This window comes from Mixophyes fleayi, chromosome 9, assembly GCF_038048845.1.
Source record: "Mixophyes fleayi isolate aMixFle1 chromosome 9, aMixFle1.hap1, whole genome shotgun sequence".
Classification (NCBI taxonomy): Eukaryota; Metazoa; Chordata; class Amphibia; order Anura; family Limnodynastidae; genus Mixophyes; species Mixophyes fleayi.
This window is the reverse complement of record NC_134410.1, coordinates 65,698,607-65,712,124: the sequence shown is the minus strand read 5'-3', so window position 1 is coordinate 65,712,124 and position 13,518 is coordinate 65,698,607. Positions and strand designations below refer to the sequence as shown.

The window sequence follows — 13,518 nt, the reverse complement described above, 5'->3', positions numbered from 1 at the left end:
GTCTGACACAGACTGCCACCAAACTGCCTTTTTCCATTTCTATTTAACGTACAGTCAATGCAGGCTGATTTTTTCTATTTAACTACAAGTGGAGGGTGTAATATACACCCAAAGGCGATGGCTACATTGCCAATAGTCAAAGATGGAGGAGAAGACAACCAGGTTTGTCTATATAATTTGCAGGCAAGTGTTAGAATTAAGGACGGCCTACCAGGGATTAAACTGTTTTTTTCTTAATTTATTAGCTTTAGAATTACCTCACTTATCCAAAAAAACTTGTGGCGCACTAAATTAGGTTATTTTAGACCAAAAAAATGCTATTTTTTACAAAAATAGCAAAACAAAACCAAACAAAACCAAAACCAAAACATGCAAGAGCGGTTTTGCCAAAACCAAAACACGAAGGTAATCCAGATTCAAAACCAAAACCAAAACACGGGGGTCAGTGACCATCTCTAGTTTTCACCAAACATAGCGCTTGAGATTCAGTCCAAAAAGTTTGCAAATGAGATTGTGGCACTTTTTCAGAAGAGGCTTACCTGCTATACAGGGTAGCTTTGTATAAAGCTTGTGGGATGCGCAGACTGAACAGTTTAAGCTATAAATACTTGTAAGTCCTTCAAAGTTGCCATTGGTCTCAATATTAATATCAATATCCTCCTAGCTCTGCCATCCAGTTTGGATGGACGGCCTGATATATGCAAGGTGCTGTTGGTGCCATTAACTTTCCACTTCTCAATAATGCTTTAAGCGCCTACTCAGAGGAAGAGTAAAGCCTTTGAAATTTCCCATGATTAAGCTTTGGCGAAACGTACGTCGGGTAACGTGACGCGTGACGTCACAAGACCCGGAAGTAGGGAACAGGTCAGCAGTATTTCACCGCGGTCGTGTCTCACAAATAAGGGCAATATCTAAGTAACTACTAGACAATTTAAATCGTTTGATAGGAGTCCATCTCAGGGTCTTTATCTTAGGGACATACAATGTATCTGTGGGTTGCTCAGACGATCCCAGCTCAGAGAGCTCCATATGAGGGCAGATATTACGGCTGTGAGACTCTGCATAGAGGGATTTCTCACTTGCTGATACTGCTATGCAGACATACTGGCTTCTAACACAATATCTAGTAATAACACAGATGGATATATAAACCTCTATACATATATTTTTTCTGTGCAACAAGGTTTACAACTGGTTTAATCATATTTTGGTTTGGATATTAAAATATACATATTGATGGGTGCTACTATTACACATATGATATCTTTGTGATAGGACCCTTTATCCACTACCTTGCCACTATAAATCTGCAAATAGACTATAAGAGATTTTTTCACTGGAATAAAGGTTATGTGCAACAATATATGATTATATCACGCAGATACTTATGATCACATTTTCATATAGGGTTATCAATAAGAGTTGGGATTGTATGTGGGAATTAACTATAGCGACTAATATTGTGCATAAATATAAACCCTTCTCATACTCCCTCTCTCTCTAGCCTAATATTTTCCCCACAGAGGAGACAACAATAACACATGAGAACGCTTCATATTTATCTATGACAGTATCCTAACTGATGTGGGATGTATAATGACCCTGTGATGGTTATAATGATAGCTAAACATACTATAAATTTATACCCTGATGAGACCGAATACACCAATTAATAGTGGTCCTAAAAACCACTACTCAATTTGAGACTAGACCAACCCCTATGTAATCAGCTATATCCAGCTAAATATATGAATAGATAATTAATAGGGGCAATTGACCTTCCCTATGGGTCAATTTTATATATTCTCTTTCACTGCATTTCAATCTTTCTCACATCTATATTTTTAATTCGCCGATTGTTATGACATTTGGTCATTTGTCTAAATCTTTTTAACAAATAACTAATAAAGTTGATTCTATGTTTACAAATCCTATGGATAGGAGTGCCTCGTACACTACTTTGTTCAGTTGATATCTAATATCAACTGTATTCCTTCTAAACTCTAGATTCGTCTAGTTATGAGAGCACCCCCTCATATTGTATGTTAATTATAAACCATACTAATTTGAGGTTTATCCTTACCTTGGAGCGGATTAAAATCCCCCCCCCCCCCTTTAGATTGCCATACTCTCCCAGGAGTCCGGGAGACTCTCGCGAAATGCGGGAGTCTCCCGGACATTCCGGGAGAGTTGGCAAGTATGGTTTATTTGCCTTCCCTGGACTATACCTTTTACTGCAATAAACAGTTTAAACGTTTATATCATGTGTCTGGCTCCATGGCTGTAATCAAGGAAATTGGTTTTGAACAGAACCATAACAGTATGAAAAATAGCTTGCAAAATCTCTTATGAAACAAAAAATGACTAGTGCAACCAAATATTGTATCTCAGTAGCAATGGATACAAGCAAACCAAGTAACCAAAGGAACCAAATTGCAATCATATAAGAAGGCACCCTACCAGCAGGTAACAATACCATAATTGCCACAATATATCGCTGGAGCACAAAAATCCATAATATAGCAGAAAAGTCACAGATGAAAGAAACTATAACAGTACACCTATATAGCCAACTCATCAGTTTACTCTTGTTTAAAAGAGGAAACTACCATCATTCAAACAAGGGTACCCCTATGCCTGTAGAAGTCTGGATAGGGGAGATTGAGGATCTAAATTTAGTGAGGAAAGACAGGACTGCAGTAGAGAAACTTTTGTTCAAAAATAGTGGGCCTAATTTAGATGCATTCACATCTATTTGCACCATGTAAAAATGCAACTTGCATCAAAGTTGGCACTGTGTATGAGAACAACTTCTGTCCATATTATGCATTGCAAGTATCATGCAGTTGTGGTCTTTTGCACTTAGAGAGGTGGTTCAATAGCGTTCATGTGTAAGTTCAGTAAGGGCAAGGAGCTACAAGTCATGTATAACAATAAATGTAACATACATTTGCACTCTCTTTCTCTGCTCATTGGATATTCAGATATGCATACCCATTTTTTAGAAAGAGTGCCTTTTGTTCTATACGTATCCCCTCATCAATGTTGCTCATGCGACATAAAAGAAAACATATAGCTTGACTCCAATGATTCTCCTTCCCCAAACGTTAACCGTCATGTGTACTCCTCTGAGCACATGTAATGAAGGGTAAAACCAAGGAGAAGACCTTGTGTATTAAATTTAAACATTTATTGCAACAACGATAAAACTACCCATTTCCAATATGGAATGGTATATGTAGATAAAACTCGTACCAGAGATATAACTGTCACATTCGCATAGCGGGTTCTTTACAAGTTGTTAAACATCAGAAATCCACATCATATGTCACCTGTGATAGTCCCCAGTAATCGCCAAAATAACCAATGTGTTTCAACCCTTATAGTGAGGGTCTTTATCAAGGTATTACAAGGAGATACAAGTCAACCACTCCCCTTAAAGATGCGTCGGAGTTTAACTTCTAATGTTTAACATTTTTAAGACATGACATCGGACTGGCGCATGTTTGTAGGGAAAATAATATATACATAAAACATGGACATTCAAGGTGGACAAAATAAATGTAGACATGAAAACAAAGGGTATGAAGGACCCTGCTCATTAGAGAGCTTACATGAGCGTAAATGTGATTCAGAGTGGAGATTGGGATATTTGTGAAGGTGCATTAGTGTGAATAGTATTATCGAGGATAAGGTCACCTCTAAAAAAGAGATGGGTTTTCAAAGAGCATCTAAAGATTTCAAGGTTGTGGGAAAGTGTGATTGAGCGTGGTAGGGAATTCCATAAGTGGGAAGCAGCATGGGAGAAGTCTTGTAGGCGGGAGTGAGAGGTGGTTATCAGAGACAAGACAAGGCGCAGGTCAGAGGTAGATCTAAGAGGGCGGGAGGGAGAGTGTTTAAATGTGAGATTTGAGATGTATGTAGGGGTATTGTTGTTAAGGGCTTTGTAGGTAAGGAAGAGTAATTTGAATTTGATTCGGGAGGACACAGGGAACAAGTGTAAGGATTTACAAAGTGGTGCAGCAGATGTGGAACAGTGAGAGAGGAAGATCAGTCTTGCAGCAGAATTTAAGAGGGACTGAAGTATGGATTTATGGGTGTTAGGAATGCCAGATAGCAGAAGGTTGTAATAGTCAAAATGGGAGAGGATGAGAGAATGGACAAGAGTTTTGGCAGCATGTTGAGTAGGAAAAGGGGCGTATTCTGGCAATGTTTTTAAGGTGGAGTTGACAGGGCTTGTAGAGAGTCTGGATGTGAGGAATTAAGCAGAGGGCGGAGTCAAGTATGACACCAAGGCAGCGGACTTGGGAGACTGAGGAAATTGTGGTGCTATTGACTGCGAGGGAGATTTGAGGGCAGGTGGTGACTCTGGCAGGAGGGAAGATAATAAGCTCGGTTTGGGACATGTTGATCTTTAGGTAGAGTTGGGACATCCATGTGGAGATAGCAGAAAGACGGTTAGTTTCACAAGATAGTAGAGAAGGAGAGAGGTCAGAGGAAGAACTATAGATATAGATACACCAATCATGTATTATACTGAAATAATTTATCAGAGGGCCCTTACATATGTTGTATCTGGTAACAGTTCCATCACATTCAGTATTGGTACCTAATGTAATGTAATATATCACTTCTCTTGGATTTTGAGTCTATGAACATGGATTTCTCCCTTGTTTTTTTAAACTATGTATATTTTTTTAACTGGTTGAAATTTTCTGCATCTATTTCTTAAACTGGTTTAAAATTTGGAGAAGTATTTCATTGCTGATATAAACAGTAATATAATTATTCACTTACAGGAAAATCTAGTTGAATGTTACTTATGTAATTGGAAGACTGCTTATATGTCATACCCACATGGTACAGAATGTATCTTATTTAAAATATCTGTGCTACCATAAATTGGCAATAGTCTTCACCCTTTTACCATTATTCAGATTTTATTTTCCTATTTAATGAAATGAAAGTGGGTTTATTTTAGGTATTCTTACCACTAATCAACACACAAAAAAACTTAGAATATCATATAATAAAAAAAAACTCTATAGCTGTTTTTCCTTAATTAATAAATAAAAAACAGGAAGATAACAATTATATGAGTTTTAATACATGGTAGAAGCACCTTTAGCTGGAATTACAGATGTGAGTCGGTTTGAGTAAGTCTCTACCAGCTTTGCACATCTGAACACTACAATTTTTACTTTATAGTTTTTCTTTTATGGAATATTGCTTGAGCTCTATCATGTCCGATGTGGACCATTAATAAATAGCAAACATCCCCATAGCAAACATTATTATTAAAGTAATTCTATCATTTTCAAATAAGCATTGCCCAAGCGATTGTATTGTGTTTCTAACGCACAAAGTGATTTATTTTAGCAGATGTAAAAAGTTTAACAGTTCAATACATGATTGTAATATAATACAGTACAGTACAGCCAATACCAAAAATACATACATACCGCTGCGCTACTATGGGCACCAGTGAACAGAAGTTCACCCTTGAATACTGTGGTCAGAGAATGACTGAAGCTACTGGAAGCGCACCTATGATATATACATTCAGTGTTACAGAGTGAACAATGCAGATGACGTGGCTTGCTTCTATAGGTCCAGATGTCGGGTGGGTCCAGGGTAAACAGGTCATAGGCTAGTTTAAACTAAAGAATCCAAAGGTAGGGGTCATCTCTCCAGGGGATGTGCTCCTTTGTTCCAGCCAAGACCCCAATTACAACTAGTCTATTAGCATTTTATAGTCAGCATCATATTAAAGGTTTATTCCCTAACATCAATAACTAGAGTATGCAATGTGCAATCACTTCGCCGAATGCACCGGACAGCTGCTGATGTAAAGAGGATTAATATGATATCAGACATGGCACATTTCCTGTAACCTGAACCTTAAATAACACTGAGGTGTCCATATAATCATAATATATAAACTAATAATAAACTAAATACTATCTGCTCATAAATTACTGTGTAACGGAACCAATATGAATTATATAAATAACTAAATGTTGTAATGCGAGTGTGTACGTGCGTATTTTACCGTGCGATCACAGTATGCCACGTGTAGCGTGCAATCGACCAATAAAACAATATTAACCAATATACTTTCTTCATCCAATTATACGACTTCGACAGGTCCACCCTTTGATAATATAATAAACTATCACCTTAAAGATGTTATATGCAGGATCGCAGTACCACGTTCCATTGCTATGTAATGCAAGTCCCCCTTGGTGTATGATCATGCTGTCTGTAGATCTAAACAAGTTATCATAAGAGAGTCTTTATCCTCAAAACGACTTCTTCTTTTACCATAAACCATACACTTCTGGAGCTTGGAGATAACCTTTTGTATGCCCTTCAAGGGTGCAATAAAACACGTAATACATTATTTGGAAAGGTACAGAGTACAATAGAACATGTATCAGTTATACAGAATACTCTACTACAGTTTTTCAAGTTTAACAGGTTCATCTGTCCAACGGATGTCTTTAAGCTCAGAATACATTTAAACACTTCGGGCCTGAGTCATCAAGGGACGTATGTCCCTTTTCAGCGCGTAGCGAACGCCAAAGTTTAGTGCGCATGCTCGGTTGCAGGGTCTGTTTACTTTCGCGAACGCAAAAACTGTACGGCCGCAATCGCAAAACCCATTTGCGACGAGCTACGAGTTCTGGGCGGGAACAGGGAGGTTGAGGGGCGAGGTGACGTAGTCAATTTCTCATAGGGACGTTCCCGTCTAACTACGTCCAAGTCATAGTGGTGCGAACGCAGGTGATCGCGTTTGTGGTGGCGATGTGTGGTGCAGTGCGCCTGCCAAGGGTCTAGTTTATCTCTCAGATCTAAACCACGAGCACACACAACTTATCCGAAGGAACGCCCATGTGATCAGGACGCATGCAGACCCTCACCTGCATACTCTTTGCTAATTAACCACTGCTATCAATCTCGGCGTAGATGATGTGCCCTGTTCACTGCTGATTCATTTACTGGTATGTTTGCATGATATATTTTAAGATATTACTATGGGTTCTTTGGTTGATTTGTTTTAACATTTTATTGTTTTAATTGTCTTGGACTTTTTTTGTTATTTTGGGTGTTATACTTTGTTTCAGATAATAGTTACAGATAATAGTTTGCTTGTATTGGGCTGTGTAGTACTTTGTAGATTATTTTTATATTTTGTTTACTTTTTTTATTTTTTTTAGTTTCCCATTGACAATTGTTTGCAAGTGCCCAGGATAATCCTGCTCCATTTTGAGGTAAGTAACATGGGTCTAGGTCTGCAACCTGACAAAGCATAGAAGCAGATGGAATAATTGTATTTTTTATTTTTTTTTAGTTTCCCATTGACAATTGTTTGCAAGTGCCCAGGATAATCCTGCTCCATTTTGAGGTAAGTAACATGGGTCTAGGTCTGCAACCTGACATAGCATAGAAGCAGATGCCATAACTTCTTATTCACCCTCTGACAATTTTTGTTTTGTTTTTTTAGCCACATTATGAGTTTGGCCAACCCACTTGTTGGTGTAAGTATATTGTCAATGTTTTCTGTGCAAATAGGAGTGACATTTTCCAAACTATGAGTTAATTGTATTTTTTTCACATCCTTCTCTTTTCAAATATAGCGTTTCTTAGAAATGGCCGAGGCACATGTGGCAGCACAGGAGGGCAACCAGCAGCGCCGCCCCCAAAATCAGCAAGTAACCCATCATCGCCGACCAAGGGAGCGTGTGTTCAGGCCACGTGTCAACCTCTTTGGCATGTCTGATGCTGAGGTGGTGCGGCGTTATCGGCTCCTGCCTCGTGTCATCCTGGACACCCTGTGCATAGTGCAGATTGACCTGGAGCCCAAGCGCAACAGCCCAACAGCAATACCGCCATTGACTAAACTGTTGGCGGTATTGCACTTTTGCGCGACAGGGTAATTTCAGACCACTGTGGGAGTTGCTTCAGGGATGTCCCAGAAATCCTTCAGTCGTGTGCTAAAGGTTGTTCTGGGGGCGTTTGTGTCGCGTCTAAGGCAATTCATACATCTGCCACTCGATAAGGAGTCCCTGGTGCCCATAAAACGGCAGTTTTTCCACATAGCCGGTTTCCCACATGTCATAGGGGCAGTCGATGGGACTCATGTAGCCTTGGTCCCCTCCGGTGGGAATGCTGCTAATTTTTTAAATCGCAAGCATTTCCATTCTATAAATGTCCAATCTATATGTGACGCCTCTCTCCAGATTCGTAATCTGGTAGCTATGTGGCCAGGGAGTACACATGACTCCTTTGCCTTCCGGCAATCAGGGATGTGGGAAAGATTGCAACTGAGGCAAGGTGGTGCAAGGCTGAATGGTGACGCGTGGCTATTAGGTATTTTTATTATTTAACAAACATGTCATGTATGTAGTAGTTTAAAGTGGAAATAGTAATGTCTTAAGTTTGGTAGCTAAGTAGATATATTACAAAGGCACATTGCAATATCATTCAAAAGTACATTTAATTGTGATGTTTACCTTAAAATCCAACATGGATAGCTGCCCATATGAAAACTTGTTCAAAAACTTAAACCTTGGTTACAAATACATTGAATATGTTATGTGTCTGATTGCTTCTTTTGCCATTATTTGTCATCCATGTTGCCTGTCTTGTTGGCATAGATATAGTTATTTGTGTCTACAATTATGACACTCGCTCATATTTTTAAACTTTTTCATTCTTGTCACCCCTTGTAGGAGATAACGCATACCCTTTTCGCCCTTGGCTCCTCACTCCTCTATTAAACCCACGTACGGAGCAGGAGATGGCATACAACTCCGCACATACAGCCACTAGATCGGTTGTGGAGCGGGCATTTGGTCTTTTAAAGGCCAGATTCCGGTGCCTAGATCGGTCTGGTGGTGCTCTAATGTATGCTCCATCCACTGTGTGTGATATCATAGCTCTGTGCGTGGTGTTCCATAACATCGCCATTAGGAGTGGGGTTCCTTGGGTGGAGGAGGCCGAGGTTGCTGTCCAGGAGGTGTTAGATGCTGACCCCAGCCCTCCAGAATCAGTTGATGCTGTGTCTTTCAAGCAATATGTCCTGGACACCTACTTCTCTTGTAAGTGTTTTTGTAATGTTTTTAAAAAATACAACATACATAGCTAATAAGTTTATAATTATACTATTTATTTACACAACAAAAACACATCAAACAAACAATTATTTTTTTTACGGGTTCTCTTTGCTGGTATAATGGTTGCATCGCATCGAGGATGAGTCTGGCTTCTGGTAACCCGTGATATAGAAGGCAACAGTGGGGAGGAAGCAGAGGCCAGTGGAGCAGCAGTGAGTGACTGTGCAGCAGCCGGCGATTGTGTGGCACGGGGTGCACGGGGTACACGGGGTGCACGGGTGGCAGATGGGGCAGAGATGGCAGATGGGGCAGAGATGGCAGATGGGGCAGATGGGGCAGAGATTGCAGATGGAGCAGAGATGGTAGATGGGACAGATGGGGCAGAGATGGTAGATGGGGCAGATATGGCAGATGGAGCAGAGATGGTAGATGGAGCAGAGATGGTAGATGGGGCAGATGGGGCAGATATGGCAGATGGGGCAGATAAGGTAGATGGGGCAGATGGGGCAGAGATGGCAGATGGGGCAGATATGGTAGATGGGGCAGAGATGGTAGATGGGGCAGATGGGGCAGATATGGCAGATATGGCAGATGGGGCAGATGGGGCAGATATGGCAGATGGGGCAGATGGGGCAGAGATGGCAGAAGGGGCAGATGGTGGTAAATAATAGTTGTATTGCTGATTAGAATGTGAATATGGTTCAATGTCAACATATGGGTTGGTTTGAAAATCATGGCGATGCATTTGGGGTCTTAGACTAGAACCAATAGAACCTTGAGAGTGGAGTTGTTCAATATGTGAAGACGGGTGCGCGCGATAAGGCCTACTTCTGGAATGATAATCGGGTGAAGTGTAGTATGATTGATACATGGGACTAAGAGATGGAGAGAAAGAAGTAGGAGAAGATTCCTGTGATATGCGTGATTGGGGATTGGTGATATACACTGCAATAAGGTCAGTGAGACGGGTAAGGGTAGTGTTGATAGATAAAAGGTTTAAGTCCATAGTGCTCTCTATACGGGTGAGGCTACTGTGTAAAGTGTGCTTCATACGGGTGAGGGTTGTGGCAATATCTGTGGTACTGGACTCAATAGTGGCATTTGTGTCTCTAACACTGTGATAGCATGCGTGCAGTGATTCCCTTTCACTGACTTCTGGCTCCTCACTAATCTGATGCTCTTCCACATCACGTGGCTCCTCCACCAGCTCATCCTCTGAAATGTCTTCCACTGTATTGGGCCCTACAAGGGGAAAAAATGAAATAAATAATGCCGCCCTTAGGTAATTAGGGTGAATTTATATATTTATATATATGTGTGTGTATAAACCTGTAGCTGTGATAGGCTCGCTGGCGGGTGGGCTACGTCCGGTGTCAATGCGGCCCACACCTTGAACCATCTCCGCATCCAAAGAGGCCAATGCCCTGGTCTCCAATGGAGTCAATTCCAGCGTTGCTGGAGGTCCACATTCTTGCATGTCTTCTGTGTTCAGAAATTTTATCTTTTAGGCGGCGTTTAAAGTCTTGCCACCTGTGTGCAAAATAGACACATTAGCAGGATAATATTATCCACAAAATCTGGACACATTTAACCAATTTTTGTACGCTTACATATTTACCTTTTCTGGACCTCATTAACCTTGCGTCTGATTGGAGCCACGGCATTGACCTCATTTGTAATTTCTTCCCATATTCTTGCTTTTGATGGTGCAGAGAGTGGACGCGGAGTGGAGTGGAGCCTATCAACAGCCAATTCGACCAAAATGTCGATTTCATTTTTTGTGAAATTAGGCTGTCGTGTTTTTTTAGCAGCAGCAGCAGATGATGAGCCGGATGGCTCATTGGAGTCTTGTTCAGGCATGTTCAGGTTCTCCTGTAGAAAAGAGAGTGCAATTATTTCATTTCCTACGACGCTATCTATGTCAGGTAGCAGACCTAGGCCCATGTTACTTACCTCAATATGTGGCAATATTAACCGTTTCCTTACAGCAGCAACTTAGAAAAGCCATGCAGAAATTGTCAGGGCAAACTATCGCATGCTGTATGCGATTTTATAGTGGTGCGTTCAGTTGCGTACGCACCAGAACGCTAGGCACGCTTGAGCAGTGATTGACAGGTCAGTCAGCCATCTTAGTACAGGTTCCGCGATGGACGTGCAGACGCACCGACGTGCACTGAGAACCAATCGGTAAGCAGGATATTAAACTGTCATTTCTGAGACAAAATGAGGTCTGCAGTATTCTCACGTACCGAACTGCGGGTGCTGACAGCAACAATGGACCGTTGTTTTGAGCCCGCAGGGAGGTATGTGGGAAATTATGACAAACTGCAGGCATACAGAGCCGTGCGCAGGCGTCTGCGTATGCAGGTTGGTACCCGCCGCTCCATCGTGCAGTTGCAACGCCGATGGAGTGATCTGCGGAGACGGCAGCCCGACCTTCTTGCAGATTTGAGGGCTGAAATTATTGCTAGTAAGTCGTGCTCATACACAAAATAATATGGCAATGTAATTTTTTCTTCTCACAGGAAATATGGACAGAAAAGGCCTATTTTCTGACCATTCTCATACTAAACGTATGAATAATGTTAGTCTTATTTGCGATTATTCTGATTATGTCCTATTAGATATATGTTAAAAATTTTAGTGTACATTTTTTTACAAATTTAATGTTATTGACATGAGTACCATTTTAGCATTCAAAGCTACCATTCGCTGCATGTATGTATGTATTCGCTGTGTATGGTGAATACATTACAAAAATACACATAAGATAACACATCATGGTCTCCAACAGGACGCCAACGCAGCTCCGAACACCACCGCCAACATCAACAGGTGGTCACACCGGAGGCGCCAGGTGGTAGCCAACAGCAACAGGTGCAGTCAGCGGTGGTGGAGGATTCGCCGCAGTCCGCTGACCTGGCAGCATCACCTCTGCTATTCCAGAGCCAACCAGAATCCACCTCTCAGCAACCACAAGTGCTGGTTGAGGAAAGTAAGTACATTACATGGTAATTTTCGTATACGTTAGTTGTGTTTTTTTTTTTTCAATATATGATGTTTGGATTTTTTGGGTAGAACATGACAAACAGTTTTCACTGGCCATTCACAGTACAAGGCATCCTAAGTTCCCACAATGGGAAAAATGTCCTCCCAGCAATTCTTGTCTTGTGCGCAGGCCAACTCAGCTGGCAGGCTTTAAAAATGCACCCTAGAGGGTGAGATTCTCCTTGGCTAAATTTTGCAGAAAGTTAATGTATACAACAAAACAATATAATACTAATATAATACTTTGTATTACTTGTGTCTCCCCCTTCCCTTTAGGTTGTAAGCTCTCATGCGCATGGCCCTCTTTTGTTGTGTGCTCCTTCTACAGTACCTTCACCCTCTTGGCCTTTTTCGATAGGCCTGTTTTCCCTGTTTTCTTAATCTTAGGCCTTCTTCTTGCTGATTTCTACCATCCCTTTCACTATCTGTCAGAGATAATCTGATTTATGGTTTACCCTGTCACCTGTCTTTGTATCATGTTGTGTCTTGGTTCTGTTTTCAGTATATGTTATGTACTCCTACATTTATCAAAATTTAATGAATGGGGCCAGTGTTTGGGTAACATTCATTTATGCACTATACCGAGCTTACAAAATGCAAAGGTACAAGAACCGACAGCTAGCATTTCACCACATTGAAATGTATTAAGAGTGCATTTACTAAATTGTTGTCTTTCATTTTTTGCAGCTGATGAGGAGTCGATGGGTCCTCCAAGGCAAAGCCAGAGGCTTCTGGGTGAATTAAAAAAACAAGAAAAAAAATATAAAAAGCATAAAGAAACAGCAAAAACATGTAAAAAAAAATAAATATCTAAAAAAAATGTTAAATACCTTCTATTGATTATTTTTTTTCCTGTTTCTTACTTAACATTTGTTAATAGTTTTAGTATATAAATTAAAATATTTTTGTTACAAGAAAAACTGGTATATGTGTGATTTCATTGAACTAATTTACGTATTAGCATTATACACTTAAGTAAAGCTGTTGTTTAAAAGCAATGGAGAAGAGGCCAACCAATAGGGTCACACCTCACATCCGGGATATAATGTGATAAGGCCCAAAGAAATAACAGTTTGATACGACATAACCTCTTTCTAAAACATATACTGAAAACAGAACCAAGACACAACCTGAAACACATGGAAAACAGGGCTAGCGGCATAACCTCATTGGTGTTATATAGGTTAATAAAGTCATAAAAAAATTCCTTCAGCAAAAGACACTTAACGAATAAAATTGGATCATTGTTTCTTTACAAAATAATAAGCTTCCACTCTTTTTCTATGCTGAAAACTCTGATCTTAAACAGACCAGAGATGTACTTTGTGTTTCAACAAAAGAAGGTTATACT

General features: G+C 40.4%; 1 long non-coding RNA gene across 3 annotated transcripts; it reads left to right on the top strand.

Annotated features, from left to right (window-relative positions):
• Positions 1-7,517: 7,517 nt before the first annotated feature.
• Positions 7,518-12,885, top strand: LOC142101626 (uncharacterized). 3 transcript variants are annotated; one of them, XR_012679083.1, is made up of 4 exons: positions 7,518-7,541; positions 8,736-9,104; positions 11,914-12,114; positions 12,855-12,885. It is a non-coding gene; the product is annotated as an uncharacterized LOC142101626 (long non-coding RNA). The 3 variants fall into 3 exon arrangements; XR_012679081.1 differs by lacking the exon at positions 7,518-7,541 and having other exon boundaries at positions 8,588-9,104; XR_012679082.1 differs by lacking the exons at positions 7,518-7,541; positions 12,855-12,885 and adding an exon at positions 12,444-12,531 and having other exon boundaries at positions 8,588-9,104.
• The last annotated feature ends 633 nt before the right edge of the window (positions 12,886-13,518 follow it).